The sequence below is a fragment of the Manduca sexta genome, chromosome 14, assembly GCF_014839805.1.
Source record: "Manduca sexta isolate Smith_Timp_Sample1 chromosome 14, JHU_Msex_v1.0, whole genome shotgun sequence".
Taxonomy (NCBI): Eukaryota; Metazoa; Arthropoda; class Insecta; order Lepidoptera; family Sphingidae; genus Manduca; species Manduca sexta.
In genome coordinates this window covers 4541741-4555467 of record NC_051128.1, presented here as the reverse complement: position 1 = coordinate 4555467, position 13727 = coordinate 4541741, and the positions used below count along the sequence as shown (strand labels likewise).

Below are 13727 nucleotides of genomic sequence, written 5' to 3'. Positions count from 1 at the left end.
CTACCAATCCGCACTAGGCCAGCGTGGTGTACGCACGCCATACGTATCGATGACTTAGGCCTAATACCTCTCAGTAGTAGAAGAAGCTCTCAGCAGTGGGTATATAATACAGGGCTGATATTATTATTCTATTATTCATATCAGGGGCGAACCTGTCACCAGTAAACAGACCCAAATTGTATACCCTTCTTCTTTTTCCACGTTACATTACCCACAAATCTACTGAAATGCTTGAAAAATACCTCGGTATACGAAGAAAATGGACTGTCGCGTTAAAAGAATGCTAGAGTAGTCCCATTCGACATAAATGCAAAGTCGTCTTAAGTGGTGCAACTTGTTACTTAAGTGGTTTCTCACTTACATCTTATTTTGGTTTTTCCGTGAGACCTACTTTTAAGTGCGCTGTTGGTTAAGATTTTTCTTTTGTTATGAATTTAGTAAAGAATAGACTTTAATGCATTTTATTAAGAGATATTTCATTAAGTTTCAGTTAATTATTTGTAAGTAAAATTCAAGGACAAGTTTTATACGTTTTATATTTTATTGTAAATATTATTTCGTATCCATTTGCTTTAAGTATATTATAGTTTCAAAATAGTGTCTATGATCTCTAAAAACAATGCATATTTTATGCTAGCATTTATCTGTATTTTTATAGTGTATTGAAAGACTTTTATGTCTGTACAATGATGATAATTAGGGATTAGGGACAAGACTGTTTTTAGGTATAATTTGATTACGTAGAATAATTTCTATGAATAATAAGAATATTTTATACTATTTACAAATATTGTTGAAGACAAATAAAGTCAAAACCAGCAAAAAAATTGTTTTTAATTTTTTTGAAGCCGTTGTAGACATAGCAAAAGAACGAAACGTTTGCCAGTTTTTTACCCAATTTTGAAATGTATACCTAAATCAATAAATAGTAATAATAAAAATAATATAATAAGTGCAAATTAAATTAGTTATTAGGTACCTATATTAAATTAGTTTAAGCGTGAGCCTTTTTCCAATATAAAAGTCCAATAACGAGACCCACTTTTTATAATTTTTATTAGCAACTTTTGTATATATATTGCTCTATTGATGCATTAAAAGATACATGCTTTCGCATATAATAATTTCTTGCAACTGCATAATAGCTTACTGTTCGAAATTACACTCTAAAAATATATAGCAAAAAGTCGAGAATTTCCCAGCAAAATCGGATTTTGCACGTGAGACTTAATTAACTCATATCCTGCCACAGTATGTAGGACAGAAGCGGTGACCCGTAAACATTTAGCACGCCCAATAGCCAATATTGATTTTGTGTGAATGCGAAATACACTGCCGAGGTGAAAATTTAAAGTCAAATGCAATGTTTGTTAATTATTTAAAGAGTAATTAAGTGTCTCAAAGGTGGTAATAATGGCAAAGAATTGCAGATAATAGTGGTTATTTTAAATATTAAAATATTAGAGAATTTGAATATAAAACTGATTTTATTTCGAGGTTTTGGCGCCATTGCTGCCTTGTTAGTTACAAAATGATTTTATTGTTAACAAGATTTATATTATACGTTTAATTGTAATTTTTCATCGTAAAATTGTTTCTTTTTAATTCAAATTATTGGCTAATACCAAGTAGAGTTTTACTGAAACGAATTTCAATAGAACAGTGTTACACGCAAACTGAACAATACAAAATGGAAGGACGGTGTAGCGTAAATTTTCGCATAATTACTACAATTCCACTTTGATTTAACGATTTTGAAAAACACTTAATAAATATTAAAATACTCAAAAATATGGAAGCTATTATATTTTATTAATATACACATAAAAGATAATATAGAAACTGTGATATTGGGAACGGATATGTTTGAGGAAGAGGCGTCATCGTTTCCATTGGGAGTCAATGGTGGAACTATTTACCATCGCTTAGAGTACAATGAGCCAGATGTTACACCCACGCATTGTCCGGAGTATACGCCCACCGCCATTCTCATATCTTTACATTCGCTGTCAAACTAGACTGAAGTAGACCTACCTGTTGATGTATCACCTTTTCCTTCACAAAACTGTCCTTTTAATTGATCTATACTAATTAATCGTATTGATGTATTAACCACTATAATTCAAACACGTTACACAACATACTAAAGGTACACAAAGTAACACTACTGAACACAAATTAAACTACGAATATGATTTTAATCAATTAAATAGTCATAATAAAGGATAGAATTATTATTGAAGCTTGACAGATTTTGCTACATGAGGCAACGTACACAACAGCGTTTGTTGTGCGCATGCGTGGATATAATCGCGCATGCGCGTGCTTGCTATCAATATGACAACGGGCAAGAGGAAGGTCGATCCTCAATGGACGAAGGTGAAAAGCTATGAATGAATCTAGTGAAAGCTTATTTCATTTGAAAATTATCACGGCCAAGGCGACTGAAATTTTTGAATGTCATCTTTATAATAGATGATGTAATGTTTTACAAACTGTTGCTCACATTTTAGCTATTGTTTTCGAAAATGGTAATGATTGTCAATTGTTTTTAGTAGCCGAAGCATCGCTTGAACCGTATATACGCTTTGTCAAGAATATTTTTGTATGCAAGACAAAATAAAAAAACTAAAAGAAATGTTTGACGTCCAGTGATAAGGGGACTGATGAATGAAAGTATTAAAAAATAAGAATTCAAATTAATTAATTTGTGTCATGAACGTTTGTAATGACGTGAATTAGTTTCAATACAATCGCCATAAAATTATAATATGATTATATAAAAAGAATACCTACCAAAAATATTATTAATATTACATAAAATAACATAAAAGGAAATATCTAATATTTTCAATATATAACTTCATATCAATAAAGACGACTAAAGAAATACTAGTACCAAGTCCAATAGATTTAGATAAGTTTAACCTAACTTTATAATATTTTTTCTATTACTAACCACATTTCAGTGACATCTAGCGGAATAAGGAGGAACTTTCATTTTAGAATGCTTTGCAAACCGCCCGCCCAGGATGCGCGCTTACAGCTTAGAGTAAAGGTCCGCGTTCAGGTATTTCAGCGAAAGCTTCATAGATGGCGTATATAAAAACATGAATTAGGGTTCAGTACGCGAAGATTAAAAATAATCATGGTAAATAAAAGTGGACTGCCTTTTGGATTAATTATTTAAACGACTATGGCGTAAAATATAGTTAATATTGCGCTATTATACTGAAACATAATTATATCCAAAAGTTTATAGTGATAAAAATTACTTCAAGTCTACTTCGTAAATCACGAGATTATAACAAAAGTAATGCTTTTACCAAAAATACTCAAACACACTGCTTTACACTAACTCATCGAAGTGTTAAAAACATTTCAATAAATAAACTCTATAAAAAAATTCACGTACATTAAACACACATAATGCAGATATTTTCAAACATTATGTTTGTAAACCTGTATTATTATTCCAAATAAAGATTTATTATTATTATTTATTATAAAGAAACATACGACATGAAGAAACTAAATCCAATACAAAACATCAACAGTACATTACGAATTTAATTCAGTACACAAGGGCGTATGCTATTAATTAGAGGCATCAGCGCGGAATCTCATACGATTAGAAGCGTAATGGGGCAAGAAGACGTCAGAGACGTTGATGTATGTGGTATACGTAGCGCGTGTGTACCATGAAAAATGACTCTCCTTAATACACAGATAAATTATTGTACATGAGACATTTTGTGAAAATTATGTTACTGGTTGTTTATGATTTTATACAGAAATAGAATAATGGAAACCATATTTTTGTATTCTTAGAAACATTTTACCATAAGATATTTTAACTATAGATATTTACTGCTAGATCTTTCATATGCGAGTCTGTCTGGGTAGGTACCACCGCAATGTCTTTTTTCTGCCGCCAAGCAGCAGTGTGTAGTACTGTTGTGTTTTGGTTTAAAGAACATTGTAGCCAGTGTAACTACTGGACATAATTCTCTTAGGATGGCGAACATAGTGGAGTATCAAACAATACTTTGTAATTCAAGATGGTGTTTCTACTATTTATGGGCGGTCGTATCACGTACCACCACATGAAAGACAAGCTCGTCTCGTCATTGAAAAAAAAATATTTAAAAAAATGAAATTTTTATTTACACGCCACTACTTCTACACTGAGAGAATTTGTCGGAGTGGCATCATACTTTCAGTCGGAAATACAATTATATAAAAATATTCGCACTAAACTACATAATGGTATAGAAAATTAAAAAACTAAAACCAGAATTTTTGCATAAAATATTTTTCACGGGTGATTTTTAGCACAATGTTAGCAACGGTAAAGACAAATATTTGCTTTAATCGAGTACAACGCAATGTAAAAATAATCCTGTATATTTCCGAGATATATTTTTTTGGTTATTGGAGAATCTTACACACGAATAAGAACTATTTTATTAGTATTGATTACGCGTCTTCGGCAATCGAGTAAAATATGATAGAGAAAGTGAATTTCCCAAAACAGCTAAAATTAATTCTGAGTGATAGACAGTCTAGAGAATAACATGTTTTTACAATAAGAAATTTCTTTATATTATAATAATTTCTCACACGAGCCCACCTAAGATTTTTCTGAAATTGTCAGTCTTACTTACTTACGGCCATCTTGCCTATTAATAAGGTTTAAACTAGAAAACCGGTGATGTCTTGACAGCTATTTAAGCCATTCTTAACCACCTCTTGCCGCTAAAACAAGTTTATAAGTATAACTGTGTATGGGTATTCTTTGCGAATTATCGCTTGCTTTATCGGTGACGGAAAACTTCATGAGGAAATCTGCATACCTAAAAAGTTCTCTATAGGAATTTTAAGGGTGTGTGAAGTCTACCAATCTGTACTAGGCCTGCGTGGTGGACTAAAACCTAATCCCTCTCAGTAGTAGAGGAAGCCCATACCCAGCATTGGGACAGTTCACGGCATATATTACAGGGCTAATATTATTATTATATAATCATTTCTATTCTTCAAACAGCTGCTCATAGTAACAACTAAAACTAATTCCAATAAGTCGATTCAAAGCGATTAGTTATTACTTAGATTAGAATTCTTGATTAATAAGGATATAGTTTTTGCTGGCAAGCCATATCCTTATATAACAAGAACTATCTATGTAAACTCGGTCCGGGATCCCTCAATGTCTCATCGGATGGTGTGACATGACCCCATTTCACGGTTAATTGCCCGGGACGGGGACCTTTTTTTGTAACGTTTTGTAATTCAAATCGATGGCCAACTTCGAAAACGGTTTTGTCCGAATAGACGATTTAGTTTCAGTTTTGTTGTGGAAGAAATTGGTTGTTTTCATTGCTTTATTTGGAGGTATTCGTAAATTGATTTTCGTCAACACACACATGTAGTGATACTACTGGACATAATAAGACTTAACATCTCATGTCTTAGGATGTTGAGCGTAGTAGAATACCGAATACTTTGTAATTCAAGGTGTTGGATGGTGTTTCTACTGTTTATGGGCGGTCATATCGCTTACCATCCGTCATTATAAGCAATAAAAACACTTACAAACTAAATAAAAAACTTTGTTTAAAAAAGGAATAAAAAAAAATATATTTTACAAGTTGTAGTTAGTTATCAGGACTTTATTTTGAACAAAAAGTTGTTTTCAAAACTTGATTAAACGTATAAAGCATCATATCTCAAACATAAAATAAAAGCAAAACATATTTTACAAGCAACACTAAAGAATATTGGATAATATAACACCTTTGCAAACATCAATTGTATCCTGACGCAAATTACTCCCAGTTTAATATTAAGTTTATAAATACATAAAATTGTTATCCGGAGTCTCCATATTGCATAAAAACGCGGAGAAGTATTTCTTGTTTGGATTGGCTGATGAGATGTTTGCGTTGTAAACGAGACCCGTATTTATTAAATATATTCGTTGCTTTTATATCTTTTGCTACGTGTTTTCCCGACTATCTTTTATCATTATCGAACAATAGTTTTACGACAGTATTTCTCAGTAGTAAACTGTGAGTTTATTCCATCTATGTTTAATTCATTGGCTACGGGAGAGAGCATTACATAAACAACTATAACTATTTTAAATTCATTTCATGTTTTAAAATCATCTTTTACTTAACCTTATGATATAAATGACGCAAGAACCGCTGGAATTTAAGGATCAAATTTAAAATCCCGGGATTTGCTGTTCAGATACATTCACTTAAAGAATAAGACTCATAATGATTTCTTATGTTTACGCGATGTTAGACTTTGAAATAAAACTATTTTTCAGATTTTATCGCGGTTATATTATCATTTTCTCCCGCCGTTTCCAAGACTGCAGCTTTCATAGTCACAGAGAGGGCTAGGTATTTGTCACCCAAAAGTCACAGTTACAATATCTACCTACAATTGTATTACAAAAATAATAATAAAAATAAACACGATACAATCCGAAAAATAGTTTTATTTCATTGGGACTCATATTAGAATATGAAATAATAAAAGACGAAAACTAAATATAAAAAGACTAATGATTTCTTATGTTTACGCGATGTTAGACTTTGAAATAAAACTATTTTTCAGATTTTATCGCGGTTATATTATCATTTTCTCCCGCCGTTTCCAAGACTGCAGCTTTCATAGTCACAGAGAGGGCTAGGTATTTGTCACCCAAAAGTCACAGTTACAATATCTACCTACAATTGTATTACAAAAATAATAATAAAAATAAACACGATACAATCCGAAAAATAGTTTTATTTCAATGGGACTCATATTAGAATATGAAATAATAAAAGACGAAAACTAAATATAAAAAGACTAATGATTTCTTATGTTTACGCGAATGTTAGACATTAAAATTAAACTACTTTTCGGATTTTATCGCGGTTTTAGTTTTCTCCTGACGTTTCGAAAACTTTGCAGCCTTCATGGTCCATGGTCATAGTCAGTCCCCCCCGTGACCATGAAGGCTGCAGTCTTCTAAACGTCGGGAGAAAACTAAAACCGCGATAAAATCCGAAAAGTAGTTTAATTTTAATATAAAAAGACTGTTAGAGAAAACATGTGAAGAAAATATTTGTCTACGTTATTGAATGCCTACTTTGACTTCAATGGATCCTAGACATAAACTTAGGCGTTTTAGACCCTGAACTCGTTAGACCCCTATTCAGTAATCGCATTAATGATCTAATATTAACTGTAAAGCCTCGCTTTCCTCATTGAGTTAACAGTATTGTTCCATTTCTGATCTTTTGTTTGCTTAGTATAATTTTATTATTATCAATATAGCTTCATTTCGAGACCTCGTTAGCGTTATTTAAATTCTTAACGTTAGGAAGTTTATTATTTCAAGAGATTGTATTTTTGTGTACCAATTTTTTTTAAAGTCATTCCGTGGTTTATGAATTTTTAGCTAACAAGCATATATAACATGTCTTCAAACAGCCTTTCACACTTATAATTACATTAAATTATTAAAACTGATTCACTAAAATAAGGTGGTAGGATGTATCCGCCCGGATAGCGATCACCATACACAAGGTTTTATAACCCGCCATAGTAGCCCACGTAAGTGTGTCGCTTTCCGAGATCAGTCTTTATATATCCGGTTCCAACAGGCCTACATAATTGTGTTGGCTGCCGAGAGGTAACTAGGTCTCGTCAGGCGACATTCTATTGCACCCCACGCCACTTACCATCAGGTGTAGTGGGATCACTACCATGCTCGTATAAAAAAAACTTACAAAGCAAAAAAACCTAATATCATTTGCCCCGAGCCGAGATTCGAACCCAGGACGTAAAAGCGGTATCGTACCGCGCACAACATACAACTCCGCTGCCGAGGCAGTGTTAATTAATTGATTATAACTTTAGTTTCATTCAAATTAACTCTTATACACTAATTCCTAGTTTCACTTTTCATGTACACACGAATAGTTACGAACATGAGCGTGTTAACAGCTTAATCGGATGCATTAAATACTCATATATTCATAGTCATATTCGTGCACGAATTATTCGCCAAGTTATTCAACAAAAGTGTAAATGACGCATAAATCTTGACATCAAAATAGCATTATTTAGCTCAGAAATTCTTTACGATACCTCATTATCAACAGTCGATTGGTAATCATTCGGAGACATTCTATTAGACGATACTCCATTCATCATTAAGGTCCAGTGGGGTCACTTTGCTGTGCTCGTAAGAAACTAAAAAAGGTAAAAATTTAATTCTCCTAATGACCCAACTAATACGTGGAATCAGCAGTAGCGAAGGATCCATAAATTATACTATTAAAATTATCCAATATTATCATTATATGAATTATAGTAAAAAAGTTAATTTCCATTTTTAAATGTACCCTTTCATTATTCACAAACATTTCTAGAATCTGACAATAAAAAATAAAAAGCCAGTATCAAAAGCCCGCTCCATTTGGCGCGCAAATATAATGAGATATTACTAATGCCACGTCACCTGACGTCGATAAATTCGGGTTCGGTTTGAATGAATGGATCCTCGCCACTATCGGTTCCCACTAAAAGACGGATTAACGGCCAAACTGAGATTAATTACCTACAATCTTTATGTAGGGGAAAATGTCTGTTGTACTCTCAATTAACTTCATTGTTTATGTAATTGTATCGGATGCAATGAATTTCAAAGCAAAGGTAAATGGCATTACGGTTTTAGGTAAATTGACTGAAATATAAAGATTACTGTTGAAGAGGTTGCGTGGTTGTAAAATATCCCGTGGGTCGGAATTTACGCGGAAAATACTTTGTTACACATTGGTTTACATGCGGTCGAAGCCGCGGGCAAAGCTAGTCTGAATGTAAAAATTGTGTTGAGGTTATTAGCAACTAAATCTCCATAATCGTCGGTTCCATAACACCATATATAGAGTAGAAACTAATATCATACCACGTTTCGTGTCGGTGACATTTTATTTCGTATTTAAGTGCATACAGAAATAATTCCATCATTATTCGATAAAAATAAACAGAAACAAGTCCTCCCAGAACTGCATTACGAAATTCATTAAACAAATTGCATTGCAATATCAACAGAGATTTTACAACAGAACAAACTGACTTAGTACACAATGGAAATTATTCTAGATAATGCTGTATATTAGAGCTGCGGTGACACCTATTGTTTCATGCTTTTCAGCTTTAGTTTTCAGCGCATATGTGCGGTCGGTAAGTGACGGTGAAACTGCTCAAGTATTAAAACACTGCCCAAGGGAAACTCGAACGAGTATGCAAAGTCGACAAAAGTGTCTTGTATGAGAATCCTTTATTCTGTTAGTAAGTTTGCATTGTACATCCACCTGGAAAGTCATCCATATTACATAAGTTTCTGCGTCAGTTCGTGGAGTTATAAACGTAATAATTTCCCGTAAGGTAGGTGTCGTTTATATAAAAAAAACTGCTGCCCTTTACTTAGGTAAAATTACTTCTGGAATATACTAATTAGATTAAATTTAGGTCGTTTTATGTATTAGTTTGATAGCAAACTATGAGTTAAACATGCTTTTATTAAATTAGGACAATACTTTGTGTGAACTAGTGTACACTCTAAACACACAAGACTTTTCTCTACAATCCTTTTGTCAGAACGAAACAAGGTAAAAAAAAGAAACAAAAGGCAGTTTCAAAATTTCCCAAAACCCTCTCGAGACTACCACGTGCATGTTCTTAAATAATAATGTTGGTCTGTTTTGTATGCAAGCGCATTCACAGCGTGTTTTGTGCCAGACCAAGATACGGGAAGACACATGACTTGGAAGTTTCGAGAATTTTACACGTGCACGAGAATTTAAAATGTTCACATACGTTTCAAGATGTTCGTAGGGAGTAGATATACTTTCTGCTTTACTAGCACATCGTAGATATTCATTTAATTATTATTCCCATGATGAAATAGGGGGCGAGGCTATCGCCATATCGGGCACAAATTCCAGAGTCCTGGCTGATGCTGAGCAGAAAAATCGAAATATCACTTTGCCTAACCCGAGATTTAAACCCAGAACCTCAGAGCGCTGCCATACCGCGCATACAGTACAACTATGCCACCGACACAGTCTTAGTAATAATAACTTAATTTACTAATTAAAAGTCTCCGCCTATTAAAGCAGTAAGTGACATAGTAAAAACCTCTCGTGGCTTGCTTGAAAAGTTGCGTCCTGAAATCATCGGTAATGATGAAAGGAAGGGTATCTTTACTATTATTAAATAAAACATAAATTTAAAACTACAAGTGTAAATGAAAAAAAAAATTTTTGGTGCTACCTGCTTTACTTTATAATCATCATCATCATCATCAGCATCATCGTCATCATCTGATCATTAATATTCATACCAGTGACAAACGACCTAAGACTAAGCCGGTAGCTATGAAACATGTTTTGCATATAAGTTACTAGTACGTGTACGTGAGCACTAAAAAGGATTTGAAACTTCTCTGGACAAATACGGGAAAGAAAAATGCTATCGGACTCAAGGATAGTTCCTTTATAAAATAAAATCCTTTGTTATTTACATACAGGCATCTTATCCCATAGGGGTAAGCAGAGACTATTGTGTGCTATTTGCTACGATCTCGACACACCTCTCTGGACTCTTCCATGTTTAAAGTTCTTGCCTTGTATTTTTGGGTGCTAAGGATAGTCCTGAGCTGCTCTTTTGGAAGAAGATCGTTTATAATGATTACTTATATTTACGCGAATGTTAGACATTGAAATTAAACTAATTTTCGGATTCTATCGCGGTTTTTTGTATTTTATTTTTCTCCCGACAAATACAAAAAACCGCGATAGAATCCGAAAATTAGTTTAATTTCAAGATCGTTTATGTAATTTATTTACTTTTTCCTCATGCCTGCCTACCCTGCCAGTCGTAGTGTCTACAAACACATCTTTTATACATTCAAGTAAATAAATACCTTCTTAAAAAACATCTATAACCACATCTTACATTTTTACTGTCTAACAATAGTGTTCTACACAATGCACTAGAGAGTCATTATTGTGAACAATGGCGGTTGCCAGCGCTTAAAATTTCAATATGTAGTTTCAGTTTTAGTAAAAATGCTATTGGTAACTTAATGTAAGAATATAAAGTACTGCGAAAATTTGAATTACTATGAGTGTATACTTTGTATATCTTCTTCTTTACTTTCATCTCTTTACAAACTGGGGTCCAAGCAATACTTAATATATATTATATAATCCATATATTCTTACATTTTATAAAAAAGGCTTTCCTTTTTGCATCTGTTTGTGTAAATGCAATAAACTCAAAAACTACCAAACAGATTTCAATAAAATTTGATATGGGGATAGTTTAAGACTCTGGAAAGGACATAGGTTTCCTTATATCCAAAAATTATTTTACACAAGCGATACCGCAAGCAAAAGCTAGTTATTGTATAAAGGATTTGATTTTACATTAGGTCGCTAACCTGGCCTCAATTTTTCTCAAGGATCTAATTCAGTGATAACTGGAGAACTGAAAATGAAAAAGCAAAAATATTATTATACTAAATTCATAATATTATTATAAGTCGGTAAGATATTTAGATTCAATTTCGGGAAGCAGGATCTAAAGTAAGAAAGTTGGTCGTTTGAAAAAATATAGGTACCTAATATAATGACAATAAGAATATTCAAACAGCTAAATTACAATTCAATTCAAATATCTCTTGTAATTATTATCATAAAATTCATAACAAGTTTCATTTTGAAACTTTATTATTCAAACTTCATTAACTAAAAGACTATAAACACAGCTCATTACTTAGTTACGATCGTTCATTAAAATAGAACTTAAACAGCTCCATTACAAGAAACCACTTTAAAAACCCACAAAACGTAACGAACAAAGTTATAATATCCTCAAATAATACAAAAGATAGCATAGATTATTGCAATGAAGCAGCTTTATACTCTTAATACAATAAAAAAGCCACAAACACCACCCGTAATCACCCCACTAATCAGTCTGAATGATAATTGTCCCAAAAAACCAAGACACGAGCGAGTTTCAAGTGAAATTAAAACCACCAGTTACGTTTAAATGGATACTTTGTTACCGCGAACATTAATTATTCGAATCTAGGAAGTGTGAAACGGGATCAAATGTCTTTTGGCAATTTGTTGCGAAGTTTTTAAGGAATAAAGTTGAAAATTGGGTGTAGTTGTTAAGTTTTAGATCTTGTTAGAATTATTTGTGCTGGGAATGGTGGATAAGTACATTGCACGAAGATACTCCGGCTTCGAATTCTCCTATGTTCTCTTTCAAGTTGCACAAAACTTTTATTTTTAAATATTATAAGTATTGGTACTACTGAACATATTATTATAACGCTCTATACCTAGCAGTGCTAAATTATTGCTATAACTATTATTAATAAGTGTTCGCTCTCCACAGTCCTTCATGAAAATCCTTTGACATAAAAATATAGAAAAAAAATGTTTATTGAAATAAAACTATTCTTCGGGTTTTATTGCGGTTTTGTTATATTATAATTCTCTCCCGACGTTTCGAAGACTGCAGCCTTCATGGTCCCCCGGTGATCTGGCTCCATTGATGATGGCGTTTTGAATCGCTACAGAGGTGTAGGGATTTCTGTATCGGAAGAAAAAAAATCTCGCGACAGAAACCGGGAGCAACCTAGTTAGTTAATTTATTTTCCTTAGATGTTAATAAACGAAGATACTTTGATTTTGAAATAATTTAAGACGTTTATTTATTTACAGAATCTTGTATTCAATAGAATATGTAGCTTGGTCATAATTAATATTGTCATTTTTATCTGTTTTAACATCTTTAACGCTTTTAACACCTTTAGCGGTTAATATTATACTTCGTGCGGAAGGAATAATCATTGAAATTACTGAAGTGATTCTAAAAATTCTTTCACTATTAGAAAATCATATATTTTGCATCTACTTGATCATTTTTTATTATTGTTATATGTTATTTCTACAAGCAATGATTTTCATGCAAACTAACTTAAGATTTATAACAGTAATTTCATTCATCATAAAACGTATTTACATAATGTAATCCAGACTCCCTTATATACGTTTCGTGGAACATTAAACCACATAAGATTACAATAGCATTTGCGCCAAAACATAACTTACAAATGGATGGTTTTACCCAAGGATTCCGTAAAGCCTTATCAAGGAAGTACGGGTTAAGTTGGTTCGTTCAGATAGCTCAGTTACGTTCGGTAACCTCATTTTGCTGTATCACAACTTCCTTCATATGTACTGGTATCGCGAATGAAGTCGATGCCCTAAATACATCAGTGTGGTCTAGATTACGCCTGAATATTTGGGTTCAGCTTAAAAGTATTTAGGATTCCATATTTAATACAGAAAATATATAATTTTCGAGAAATTCTTGTTAAGATCTGTTTAGTGTTACAACTCACTTGGTGCCGTAATTGTGTTGTTTGCGCGGTACGGCAGCGCTCTGAGATCCTCGGTTCGAGCCGGGTCAGGCAAAGTGGTATTTCGGTTTTTCTGCTCAGTAACAGCCCGGAGTCTGGAATTTGTGTCCGATATGGCCATAGGCTCGCCTTTATCACATCATGGAACGAAACACACTTGGTGAAAAGTAGGTGCCCTGGTTGCGCATCTGCATACCCCTTCGGTGATAAATGCGTG

General features: G+C 33.0%; 1 protein-coding gene across 3 annotated transcripts in view; it reads right to left on the bottom strand.

Moving 5' to 3' along the window:
- The window catches only part of LOC115440121 (serine-enriched protein), a 37793-nt gene extending 35524 nt beyond the window's left edge, over nt 1-2269 (bottom strand). For all 3 annotated transcript variants that reach the window (XM_037438698.1, XM_037438695.1, XM_037438697.1), the window contains exon 1: nt 2035-2269. The gene's annotated coding sequence lies outside the window, so the exon portion shown is untranslated. The remainder of the gene's footprint in view (nt 1-2034) is intronic.
- Nucleotides 2270-13727: the final 11458 nt, after the last annotated feature.